The 13785-nt window shown below is 47.0% G+C and overlaps 1 pseudogene; it reads left to right on the top strand.

The window, feature by feature from the left end:
- Positions 1-4199: 4199 nt before the first annotated feature.
- On the top strand, positions 4200-8023 carry LOC117724274 (H-2 class I histocompatibility antigen, TLA(B) alpha chain-like; annotated as a pseudogene).
- Positions 8024-13785: the final 5762 nt, after the last annotated feature.

The following is a 13785-nucleotide window of genomic DNA, read 5'->3' as shown; positions in this document are numbered from 1 at the left end:
GACCCTGTCCGAACTGTGGACAAGCAGGACACTGGGGAGTTGATTACCTTACTTTGCTTAGACAAGGCAGGCTGATCCTTCAGGGACCTCATCCACTGAACAGTTTTTGGACCTTCTGGACTGGGCAGGGAAGACTGATGCTGCCCTAGGTCCTCTGTCCCCAATGAAATCAAGGCTACCACAGTGGAACCTTCAGTGATTGTCTAGGTAACGGATAAGTCTGTCATTTTTAATAGATTTGGAAGCTGTTTGGTCTGCACTTCCTGCTTACTCGGGTGAAATTCATCCTTTGCAGATCTCTGATGGTGTTGACTAGGGAGAGCTTGTCAGTTGAACAGCAAACAACAACACAGGTTTCAGGTGCTTCTCAGGTCTCTTCATGTGTAAAACTCAGGGGACACTTTCCTACAGTTGCTACTAGGTCTAGACACTGATCACATTGTTACCAGATTCTAAGAAGAGATAAACTCCCACAACATAATTCAATGTAACTTTTTACTATTCCTTTACAAAAAGGAAGTTGTTTTACCAGGACTGTTCATAGTTACCAAACACCTGTGTCTTGTGGTAAATAACTGGAGAAAAAAACTGTAACGTTTATGTAACTTCTAAGGATATGAAAGTTTAAGTAAGCTGCAGGGATCTTAAAAAACGTGCTTTGAGATCTGTGAATGTGACTTATAAAGGACTAGAAGAGTGGTTTAACTGCAATTTATAAAGGTCTGAGGAGATGTTTTAAGGTGTGTAAATGCAAGAGGTATAAGAAAGTGATTTAAGGTGTATGTAAAAATGAAGAATGTTTCAGATTTCTTCCCTCTGTATGCTATTCTTATATTAAGATCTAAAAAATTCAGAGTTTTAACATTAATCAATGGAGTTCTGATGAATTATTTATCTAACTATGACAAACAGTTATTGTTATTATCATCGTCACAAGCTCAAGATTATGAATTTTCTTTGGTTGTCTTCTAAGTATTGACTTAAAAGTGCTTCTCCATGAGCTAAAAACACCTGTCCAGTCTGTATATACCCAGTGTTTTCGATAAAGGAAAGGGTGTTCATGCTTTTATCTCCAGATCATTTTGGGGTCCCCCAGTTTTCACTATGACTCAAAGGCAGGAGTCTGCTGCCTTTTCTACAATGTGAAGTTCAGTACAGATTACACAGTGGTATGTTTACACGTCTAAAATTTATCTCATTTTGTAACTTAAAACATTCTTTTAAGCTTCAAAGAATCTACTGTAATCTACCTCTCACGGGTCAAGTGGACTCCAGATAAGTGCTGTCAATCAACAGCCTGTTTCAGCTCCCGCCTATTCAGCTTATTCCTAAGGGTGGGGTCTTCTCTTCCTTTCTGTTGGTCTTGGGATGGCCCACTCCCAACTAATAAGCCTAAACGTTCAAATTTTCATCTAAAATATTTTTCTTCTCACCTCTTTAACTTTACCTTCTGTTCTCGTTCTCTCTCTCTCTCTCTCTCTCTCTCTCTCTCTCTCTCTCTCTCTCTCCTCACCAGCTCGGAGTCCCAGGAGAAGGTCGGGGTCTCACCGCGTGCCACCCAGGCTCACACTCTATGCGGTATTTCCACACAGCGATGTCCTTGCCCGGTCTCAGGGATCCCGGGTGTATGGTAATCGGCTACATGAAAATTGCTACATGGGCGACTAAGACGTGGGGACTCTGAGATAAGAGCTGTGCGCAAGGTGGATGAAACAGGTGGGCCGGGATTGTTGAGAGATGGATATGCAAAGAGAGTCAAGGACAGCCAGGGAACCTTCGGGCTCTGCCTAGCCACTACATCATAGTCAAGAGGGTAAGTTTCCGAGGGTCAGAAGCCAAGTCTCCAAGGCTTCTTAGGTTCTGCAGAAACTGGAACCATGACTGGTCTCCCATTTATTTTAAGGGAGGACATGGGTGGGTGGGGTCAGAGAATGAGGCTGACCTTACAGGACTTGGACAGGCTCTCACATCATCTGCCTGAAGTCTGGCTGTGACATTGGGTGGGACAGTGGTCTCCTCCGCGGGTATAAGCTGGTCCACAATGATTGTCGCGATTACATCGCCCTGAACAAAGATCTGAAAACACTGACAGCGATGGAAACAGAGGCACAGATCATCCAGAGAAAGTTGATGCAGGCTGGTGAGGCAGAAAGATACAGAACCTACCTGGAGAGCCAGTGCATGGACACTTGGAGCATGGGAAGGAAGAACTGCAGCTCACAGGTCTCAGGAGCCAGGGAACTCTTCACTCTGCCCTTAGGCTGGGGCTCAGTCCAAGGAAAAAGAAGCCCCTCAGCCCCTGAATGTGAACAGGGCCCATCCCAGCTGGGGCTCAGTTGGTTGTGGGCTTTTCTGTGAAGGACTAGGCCTGGTCTTGTTCAGATGATGCTGGTATCCTTCTTTGGGGTCCCAGCATGTGATAGCCTAGAACTCAGGACCCAGAAACACTGTCTAGGGTGGGTGGAAAAGGAGGCTCTTTCTGCTGATCTGAGAGGAAAGCTGTAACAAAAGCCACTGCTCAACATCAATCACATTAGAAGCAGAGGCAGGTGATTCTCTAATTTCTAGGCCAGTATGGTCATACTGAGGTAAAAAACTACCAGAGATACATAGAAAGGTTGTGTTTCAAACAAACAAACAAAAAAGCCAAAACAAAACAAACAAAAAGCCCCAACAACAACAAAACCCCACAGACCTGCAGGAAATCTTGCAGAGGTCTCCACAGCTCCACCTCTGTGAGGCTTGTGAAGTGACATAAGTAGGCCACATTGACAGACCTAGAGGGGACTGTGGGGGGATGGTGGCTGAGAAGGGGCTACAGTTAGGACGGAGGAGGTGAGGGGCAGCTGCAAGGCTGGGAAACTGGAAAACCAAGCTTTCAGAAAGCTGGAAGGCAAGACTCTAAATGTCTTCACTGCAGAAATTACACCTTTGAGGAGCTGTATTTAATTCCCATTCAGACCTGATACTGTGTATACAGGTGCGGAACTCTCACAGGATAGCCCACAAATATGGACAACTCTTTTTTATGCAACAGCTAAAAAAGAACTTGAAAGCCTGGTATAGTTGTACATAACTTTGATCCCCAGCACTCAGGACACATAGGCAGAATTGTGAGTTCAAGGCCAGCCTGGTCTATAAAGTGATTCCAGGGTGATGTCTACACTGAGAAATACTGTCTAAAAAGAGAGAGAGAGAAACAAAACTGTGTGTTGGGAGCCAACTCCTAGCAGAAAGCAGCTATCACCTTTGCAGCCATCTCAGACCATGTATTTGCATGTTGATACTTTTCCACCCTGACAAGAGACTTGTTTTTCTAGCATGATGTTTTTGCAAGCAGCCTACAACAGCTAAGCACACTCTGAAAAACATCTTGTTTTTCTCAGGCATGTCCTGGACTTGAAGTTTAGTGCCCCCAGCTGCAAGGTTCTCATGGTTAAGTGTCTCCAGCTGCACTCCCCTGCTTGTGCTTATATACCCATTTCAATACCTTTTAATAAATGAGACTTGATCAGACAACTGTCTTGTCTCCATTCTTCGTGTCTCTTCCCCCTCCATCCCCAATCTATCCCTTGCAGACAACGTTGAGTGACCTGTGGGCCAGGTCAAATGTGATGGGGGCTGGGAGCTTCAATAAAGAGCTTACTGTCTTCCAACAGAGCCCACCCAATCCAGACCCTCCTTGGCACTCCAGTCAGCCCATGCAAAGACAACAGCTCCTAGTGTATTCACTGCAGGAGGAGAATGGGCAGCCTGAGGCAGATCAGAAACCCAGGAGGTGACAGGTGCTGGAGGCGCATGCCTGTAATCCCACCACTTGGGAGACAGAGGCAAGCAGAACTTTTGAGTTTGAGACCAAGCTGGTGTACACACTGAATTCAGGAACAACCAAGATTGTTACACAAAAAAAACCCAGTCTCAAAAATTTGAAACAAACAGACAGACAGAAATCCAGAAGGTGGAGGAGGCTCAGGGCAGACAGTGAACCATCCTTTTGTCCAGTGTCTTCCTGCAGGTTCTCAAATTCACTGAGGCTCCTGGTGACTCACACAGGGAACACTTGGCTACTAGGGTTGGAACACACAGGGCAAAGAACGGGGAGGGGTTGGCATGGCATGTCCTGCCACCAGACACTTAGACCTGCAGGACTCATACTGGGGGCCCTGGAGCAAGACCAAACACTGCTTTAGTGATCCACCATGAAGTCATGGAGGAAAGAAAAACTGGGTGCAGGTGGCTCTGGTGGGAATGGGATCCGCAAGCACACAGAAGCACCAGCAGGGGGCGCTGAGAGCTCTGAGTTTGTGAGCTTTCTAGGAGCTGAGCTTGATCCCTGGCAGGCCAACCTGCCATCCTGGCATGGAGATATTTGATGCAGTCAGAGCTGTCCACAAAACTCTGAGGTTGAACAGAAAAGAGATGACCTCCATGTTTCCTGGTGGGAGAAGACAAGATTTGCCTCAAATTCCCAGTTTGGAGTCCTGAGCCTTCTCAATGCACCAATCACACCAGTTACAGCAGCAGAACAGCCACCTGATAGAGTGCTCAAAGTCCCTGGGATCCTGCTCTTCCTTGGACCTTGAGAACCAATCCAAGTCTCCGGTTCCTGCACAATAGCACATCACTGCACAGGCAATACCTACCCTCCACTCTGCCAGAAGCTGACCCAGCCTGACATTCAGTCTGGAAATGAGCCAGAACTCCATTCTGAGTCCCCACTCACCGCCCTCCCAGGTGCTTGGGAAGCACCAGCTGCATCTGATGCCTAAACTGCCACCTTATATACCGGATGCAGGCTCGATCAAGGCAGTTGCACAAGACCCTGAGAACCACACCTGCTGCTGGGGCTCCAGCTTGGCCTACATCTTGTAGAGCCAGCACCTCATGGTCACAGAGGATCATGGCCACTTAGCATTGCCTGCTCCAGGAAGGAGTTTGACACAGCCACCATTGCCATCTAGAGGAGCTGAGGGTCTCCTAGTGACTGGTTTGCATAAACCAGAAAATACTTCTCCCAGTTCCTTAGATTCTGTTAGATGTAGACCTTGGGGACCTTGGAATGAATTTAGAACACAGATTCCTGAGCCCCCTGGCTTGGCAGTGTGAGTTAATCCTAACCTAAGCTACTACAGGTGAACACAGCCCCCTGGTCTCTGTGGGAAACTGTAGTGATTGCAGGTCAAAGCCTCCTGCTTTAAAGAGAACATCTGTCCACTGCATTCCAGACCACCTGAGGGCGTCACAGTGGGGTTGGTGTGGAGGTAGGAAGGAGCAAAACAACTGTTCTTAACCTGAAGGTTTCCACTCTGATTACTGTCTGACATCCTGAGCCAGGCTCAGGTAGAGGATGCTATCTGTACACAGGACTCAGTGCAGAGGAAGGAGTCAGGACAAAGTCCCAAGTCCCCAGTAGTGGCTTTCAGGGTCTGAGGGCTAAAGGTGGGGCTTGGGTTGGGCAGTGCAGACCTGAAATTTTACTTCTTGCTGTCTGTGTCATTGTCAGATTGTTCTCAAGGCCTCACATTCCTGTTGAGAGCAGGTGCATAGAGAATGTGATGAATCTCGATGTGGTTGCAAGTTACAAAGTCCAGGACTTAATACAACTGCATTTGGATGTCCCTAACCTGAGGATGGGAGCCGTGATGTCTGGTGTCCTCTTGCTCCTCTTGGTGGTGCCCTGCTCCCCTTTAGGTCCGCACACCTGCCGGGGGTCCCAGGAGGAGATCGGGGTCTCACCAAGTGCCGCCCCCAGGCTCACACTCTGTGGTATTTCTATACTGCCTCGTCCCAGTGTGCACTCTGAGAGCCCTGGTACATCGCTTTGGGCTACGTGGACAATACACAATTCATGTGCTTCGACAGCGCAGGGAAGACTGTGAGATACAAGCTATGTGCGTCACGGATGAAGCAGGAGGGGACCGAGTACTGGCAGAGAGAGATTGAGATCATCACAAGCAATGCACAGTTTTTCTGAGGGAACCTGCAGATCATGTTTGACTTCTGCAACCTGAGCCACGATGGTGAGTAATCCTCCAAATCTGAGGGTCCTGAACCTCAATCTGTGCCCACTCCTCTCCCTCTTACCTAGGCCACCTAAGCACAGGATACAAAGGGACCCTTTCAGTTTGGTGGAGTCCGCGGGTGGGTGGGGCCTGGGGGCGGGTCGGGCCTGGGGGCGGGTCGATGGGCAGGTGGGCGGGGTTGACGGGGGGGGCGTCCCTCAGGCTCTCACATCATCCAGCTGACCTATGGCTATGACATGGGATCAGATGGGAGCCTCCTCCATGGGTACACCTACGATGGCTGCTGGCTGCGATTACATCGCCCTGAACGAAGACCTGAATGGCGGCGCAGATCAACAGAGGAAAGTGGGAGCAAGCTGGTTATGCAGAGCTCCTTAGGACCTACTTAGAGGACCCGTGCAAGGATTCCCTGCTCAGATACCTGGAGAATAAAAAAAGACACAGGAGTGAGCAGGTGCGTGGCTGCAGGCAACTCCATCTTCCTTTGCCTTTGTGCTGGGCTCAGTCCAGAGAAAGAAGAAACCCATTAGCTGGGAAAATGCCACCTCTCCTACTGGTTTTTCTTTATTTTAAAAAACAACCACAGAAAAATAACATATGGAAATTATGCAAACCAAAGGCTAGACCCAGCTCAGTGAACTTGGATACATTAGAGTCGCCATTATGAACCCAGTAGAGGTTCTCATTGGATTTTACATGTTTTCCACTAAATATACTCATAGCTATCCAGCACCTACCCCAGAGTGGGAGGGGAGACAGAGACAGAGACAGAGACAGAGACAGAGACAGAGAATTAGAAGTAACTATCAATTATTCCCTTCCATTGTCCATGATGTCTTTGACCTACATTTAGGCCTTGCTCATCTCCGAATATTACCCTTTCCTGATTCCATTATTTCATGTTACAAGTAACAACTGCATTTGTTAGCAAGTATACTTTCTTTTTTGCTAATCCACCTATATGAGCAAAAACAATGTGGTCTTTAGTTCCTGTTGTTCTGAGATTGTGTGACTTCGTTTCATATTGTATATTCAAAGTCCATCCATTTTCCTAAATAAATTTGTGATTACATTGTGTAGAGCTGAGCAGATTGTTTTATGTGTATACCTGGTTTTCATTATTCACTTAAGTGTTGGTGCACCTGGGTTTCCTTAATGCAGCAGCTAAGACTTCAAGCACCATATCAAGGAAGAGAGTGAAGAGTGGACAGTCGCTTCTTATCCCTGATCTTAACAGAAACGCTGGGTGTCTCTTCCTTTGACATAATGTTCCAGCCTTTTCCTCTCTCTTCAGTATGGGTCAGGAGAGCACTCCTGTGTTTCCTGACTGTATCAGAGACTGGCTCTCCCAAGGGAGCACCCTTGTTTCAGGAGGGCTCAGAGTCTCTTCAGGATGAAATGGGAGAAGGTTCCTGACATAACAGAAAGCTGCTCCCTTGAGTCTGCAGTCCTTTTGAGCCATGGCCTCTCTCAGGCCGTGTTCTCTGTCCACACCCAACCTCTGAAGTCTGACATCAGTGATGCTGACTCTCTGAGCTCCTCCCAGTCAGGAGCTTAGGTACCTTTTTCCCTGTTGGGACTCATAGCTGACCTTGGGCACAAGATCTAGAATTTCCAGAACACTGGATCCAACCCTCTAGGAAATTTTGACCTTTGCTCCAGGCATTTCCTTCCCAGCTGGTCTCACAGGGACTTCTGGAGTCCAAGGAAGAATGCATGATTCCCAAACTTTCCAGCTCTTCTTCTCAGATCCTCCAAAGACACATGTGACCCATCACCCCAGACCTGAAGGTGATGTCACCCTGAGGTGCTGGGCCCTGGGCTTCTACCCTGCTGACATGACCCTGACCTGGCAGGAGGAGGAGGAGGAACTGATCCAGGAGGTGGAGCTTATGGAGACCAGGCCTTCAGGGGATGGAACCTTCCAGAAGTGGACGGCTCTGGTGGTACCTTCTGGGGAGGAGCAGAAATACACATGCCATGAAAACATATTTGAATAAGTGGTGAAGCTGAAGCTCCAGCAAGCAGCAGAACTTTGCAGCTTCAGCCACAGGATTCTGGTGTCTTCAGAGTTAGAAATACAGGAAAGAAATCATGGAATCTCTTTTGCAGCTAAGAATTACCACTGAGGTCAGGTATAGCGCAGGGGTGTCCATGCATGGAAGTACACAGAGGCCTCTGTGTGAAGCTATGAAAGTGAAGCCTGGATTGCACTGGAGACCTCACATGTTGGGGATGCACAGTTATGGGACACCTCTCAAAGATCAGTGCTAAGAGGGAGAGGAACCAGCCCAAGAGAAAGAAGTGTGTCGCAGTCAACAAAGCTGACAGGAGTTGGAGGTCTGAAGAGTGCTTTCACATCAGACATGGAGATGCAGAGTTTGGAGTTTGTCCAGCTGGTTTCTGGTGTTTGCTTTGGTTCAATATTTCCCCACTATGGTCCCTTTCCTTCATTTTGGAATGGTGGTGTACATCATGTACCACGGTGTGGGGAAAGAATGTGACCTCTCTGCTTTTTTATTTTGATTTTACAGGAGGTTACAGCTAAGGGATTGCATGTGTCTCAGAAGAAACTCAGAACTTTGAAGTTTATAATATATTGAGATTGTTATAGACCATTAGACTATGGAGACTTTTAAGGTTGGCCTGAAGGCATTTTTGTCTTATGATTTTGCTACAAGCTTATGGGGACCTGGAAGTAGATTGTTGTGATTTAAATCTGAAAGCCCCCTAGGCTCATACTTTGAAATCTTGATCACCAAGGAATAGCACTGCTGGGCAAGGGTGTGGAAGGTGTGGCCTTGTTAGAGTAATGTGGCCTTGTTTGATGACATGAGAAAGAGGGAAGGCTTTGGTTTTCAAAATGCCAAGCCATGCCTAGTCTCTCTCTCTCTCTCTCTCTCTCTCTCTCTCTCTCTCTCTCTCTCTCTCTCTCTGTCTCCCTGTCTCCCTGTCTCTCTCACCTGTGGATCCATATGTAGAACTCTCAGCTCCTTCCCCAGCACCATAGCTGCCTGTGTGCAGCCATGCTTCCTGCCATAAAGAGAATGAACTTACCTTTGACACTGTAAGCAAGCTCCAATTAAATGCTTTCTTTTATAAGGTTTGCTGTGTTCGTGAGGCCTCTTCACAGTAATAAACTCTGAGTAAGACATTTCCTTTTGTATTTCATGCAGAGAAACACCAGGATTGATCAGCCACAACCAAACTTCCATGTGAGTCAAGACACCGTAAACTTCACTCTGCCTGTGACGACCATTACCGAGTGGGGTAGTCCACTGTGGACGTTACTTTGTCTGTGCTTCCCCATGATGATAGTTACAACACCCTGCCTTTAGAAACTGGGTGCGCTGGGCAGTGGTGGCACATGCCTTTAATCCCAGAACTTGGGAGGCAGAGGCAGGCAGATTTCTGAGTTCAAGGCCAGTCTGGCCTACAGAGTGAGTTCCAGCACAGCCAGGGCTACTCAGAGAAACCCTGTCTCGAAAATAAAAAAATTGGGTGTTGATATCTGGCCTCTGTTAACAATTAAACCCACTGCATGTAATTCATCCAACTCAGCAGCAGCATCTCCAACCCTAAGGTCTGGCACAAGGAGAAGAACAACGACAAAGCTCTTCACATGTGCTGGTGCCCCTCTCGATGTTATGTGTCTGACAGGATCAGTGAAGGGCATGTCTTCTGGGCTGTCCCATGGCAAATAATTAGGTTTTACACAGCATAACCACTCTACCATTGCAAGTTCCCTGAGACTAAAATCCCTCCAGCAACACTAAGCCAAGAGATATTAGGCATCTTCAACTCATTTTCTGTAGACCATCTTTTGATAAACATTTCAAACATAGTCTTGACACCTTTTTAAAATGTGAAATCTTTCACAGTAAAGCTACAATCTCCAGTCAGTGTTCCTATAACAAAAAAATCAGCCCGACCCAGTTTTATGTTCCTTCCACCATTATCCCTCACCCTCAAAATCCATCCTCACACACATTCCCCAGACTTCTGCTGAATGAATTAGCAAACTCGTCAAGCTCCTTACATGTGAGCACAGAAGTGCAGGGCTCCTCCTCATGGACTACACACTCTACCTCCCCTCCTGGAATCTACTTTGTCTGAAGTCTGGTTATAGATCTAGAGACATGAAACACAGCTGCTGACAAACACTGGAGTTGAGAAAGGACTGCTGGATCAGATCAGCATATGTATGTGAGAACCTCAGAATGGAAGGAAGGAAATGTGTGGAGTTCAGGGAGGTGTTTTGCCTTTGTTTCAACAACAGAAAGAAAGCTGTGAATTCCTTCAAAATTAATTAAGATTAGATTTGACCAAGTGAGACCTCCTGAAAATCTTGGCTGCAAAAATGAAGGAAGAAAACAACTGGAACAACAAAACAAAACAAAGCAAAATTCTCATCCCTCTAGAAAAACAGCTCTGAGCTGGCTGAGTCATGAAATGTGTGCTGTCATTATTCAGAGCAATGACAGGAAAGCAGGACTGTCCCACAGATGCAGCAAGAGCAAGACCAGGAGCAAGAACAAGCAGACAAAGAGCAAGCCTTTCCTTCTTCCATGTCTTCATGTAGGCTTTCAGCAGAAGGTGTGTCCCAGATTACAAAGGGGCTTCAGCTCAAATATTCGGGATTACAGGTGTGTCTTCCTACCTCAAAGAAAAGGATCAGAAATTGGTCTTCCCACTTCAAATTCAGGAAAATGCTTCACAAATGTTCCCCTCCATTTTGAGGTCTTAGTTAATCCTACATCTAGCTGACATCCAAGAATCAACATCACAGTCCTTGTCAGAGTTCTGGAACTGCCCTGTTTGGGGCATTGCTGTTCCTTTTAGCACTCATGGCTCTGCCTTCTGACTCCTCTCTTACAGGGAGTTTTTTTTCTTCCCATGGGTGGAAAAGCGTGGAAAGTTCCTCTGGATGTCAGTTTGATAAGAGCAGGGCAGCATGAGACCTGAGACCCCTGGAGAAGTGCAGACAGGCGGAGTTGCCCAAGAATATGATGCTTCTCTTTCATCTTCAACAGGTGAGACCCTGGAGGGTCTGCAGTGGGAGGGAAGATGGAAAAAGGGGATACCTTTGTCTGCAGGAATGCTCTGGATGTTGGGATGTCATGGCCCGTTATAAATTAGCATCCAAACTTCTGAGTGTGATTTATCTTGTTCATGGGGAATCAAAAACTGACATTGGCTCAAGTGCAAAGATGAGCACACACTGTGTCTTTTTCCTGGAACGAGGCTGTGATTCACTGTGCACAGTAGGTCCAAAAAATGAAATATACTCTGTATTTTTTAATTTTTTTGCCTTTTTACAAATTGTTTTTCAGTACAGTGTATTTTAGTCATCTGTTCCAGTCCATGTTCAGAGCTGGCTTCATTGCCTGGTGGTACAGTGTAAACAGGCCTGTGTCCTCAGCCCCTGGCCCCACACTTTAGATGGGGAGGAGAGAGAGAAAGAGGGAGTGTTTTTCAAATAATATTTTTTAAAATTTCATTTTTATTAGATGTATTTGTTTTTCGTGTATGAGTATGTAGATCCACTAACATTGGATCCCTCGGGATCCCATTACAGATGGTTGACAGCCACCATGTGCTGATGGAACTCACCCTGGATCCTCTGCAACAGCAACAAGTGCTCTCAGCTGCTGAGCCATCTCTCCAGCCACTATTGGAATGTTTACATAAGGAAACCACACAGCTGATTCATAGCATGCTGGCTGAGCACTGAGAGAAACTAGATGCACAGGAAGAGACAGGGTCACTGCAGAGCTCAGGAGGGAGGGGTGCTGGGCACTGATGGGGTGAGGCCTGAGAGACAGAGACAGAGAGGGGCTGAGCAGGAGGAGACAGAGGCAAAGGGGGAGATGCTCACTCAGCCGAGTCTTCTGTTTGACGGTTTTTCTGTCAGACTGCAATGGACACATCTGCAGAACCCTGCTGGTATCTTACATTTCATAGTGAATGTTGTGTTGATTTGAATGAGAACAGCCACACAGGCTCATAGGAATGAATACTTCATATCCAGCTGATGGGACTGTTCAGAAAGGACTGGGATGTGTGGCATGGTTGGAGGCTGTGTGCCACTGGGTTGGCACTGAGGTTTTAACAGACTTTCACTATTCCCAGTGTCTCAGCCTGTTGCTTGCAAATCAAGTCCTGAGCTCTCAGCTGTTCCTCCACCACACCTCTCCTCTGTCATCATGGACTCAAACCGTCTGAGACTAGTGAGCAGATTGAACACATTCTTTTATAAGTTGTTTTGTTCACAGTGTCGTATCACAGTAATAGAAAAACTAGCTAAAAATATCGTGGTGACACATGCCTTCAATCCCAGTGTGGTGGATTGAAAAGGTGGCCCCCATAGACTCATGTGCTTGAAAGCTTGGCCCACAAAGAGTGGCACTATTAGGAGGTGTGGCCTTGTGGGAGTGGGTGGGCGTGGCCTTGTTGGAGGAAGTGTGTCACTGTGGGGGCGGGCTCTGAGGTCTCTATGCTCATGCTCTGTCCACTGTGGAATGAGAGCTTCTTCCTGGCTGCCTTTGGATCAAGATGTAGAAGTCTCTGCTCCTCCAGCACTATGTCTACCTGCACACTGGCATGCTTCCTGTTAGAATGGACTACATCCCTGAAACTGCAAGCCAGCCCCTATTAAATGTTTCCTCTAAAAGTGTTGCTTTGCTCATGGTGTCTCTTCAGAGCAATGAAACCCAAACTAAGACACCCAGCACTCCGGATTCGAAGGCAGATTTATCTCTGTGAGTTCATGGCCAGCTTGGTCTACAGAGTAAGCTCCAGGACAGCCAGAGCTGTGCAGACACACCTTGTCTCATAAAACAGAATAAATGAGAAGAAAAGTAACTGATACAGATCCTTTCTGAGGAGCTGCCTATCCCTAACAGCAACCTTAGGTTGGTCAGGATGAAACCTAAGAGCATCAAGTTCCAAAATACTTACAGCACCTGATTAGAGTGGTTCAAGGAAACAGATTATGCTGAATCCTGGTGAAGCTGCTGGGCTGTTGTGGAGACCTGCATGGGGAGGTGACTGGAGTTCACACCTGTGGTCACGCACATTTTTTGCTCTGTGTGATGAGTGACTCTCACCAGGAGTCCCCACCCATCTTTGTTCTTCTTTCCTATTCAGTTCTGTGGCTGAGATTTGAAGAGATCTACAGAATAAAGAAATGTATAAATTTAATTTTTCCCCACACCACTGATCCGGAAAGAACTCTCACATCACCAGTGTGTACTCTCTGGCAGCAGAATCATCTTTCTTCCAGTGTCCACACTGCACAGGCCTGAGGAACTCTGGAGCCAACTCGGTTATCAGATCCACTGTCCCACACACCTGTCACATTCATGTCCCTCACGTCATCAGCTCATAAGTATAAGTGAAGGTCAGAGAGGGAGTGAGAGAGTCACAGATTACATAACTTCTACCACACTGTCATCATTATTCTGTATCACAGTTAATTACGGTTTCTTTTCTACTGTGACTGAGTCACTAAAACCACTGTACCATGGAAGTGGGGACACAGGGCAAGTGCAGTGTAGACAGGGATCAGGGCCCTGCTGTTTGTGGTCTCCACAGGGGTCTCTCCTCAGTGGACAAGGGGGTCTACTGTACTGAGACAATGACCCAGATCCACATGGGCAATTTCAGGACTTGGAACGTAGATCCTGTAAAACAGGGACGCCTGGAGCCATAGATGCTTCATCTGTGAATAAACTGGAGGAGTCTAAGGCTGAGGCTGAGA

The sequence above is a fragment of the Arvicanthis niloticus genome, chromosome 20, assembly GCF_011762505.2.
Source record: "Arvicanthis niloticus isolate mArvNil1 chromosome 20, mArvNil1.pat.X, whole genome shotgun sequence".
NCBI classification, from domain to species: domain Eukaryota; kingdom Metazoa; phylum Chordata; class Mammalia; order Rodentia; family Muridae; genus Arvicanthis; species Arvicanthis niloticus.
The sequence above is the reverse complement of the archived record's forward strand: the minus strand, read 5'-3'. Positions and strand labels throughout refer to the sequence as shown.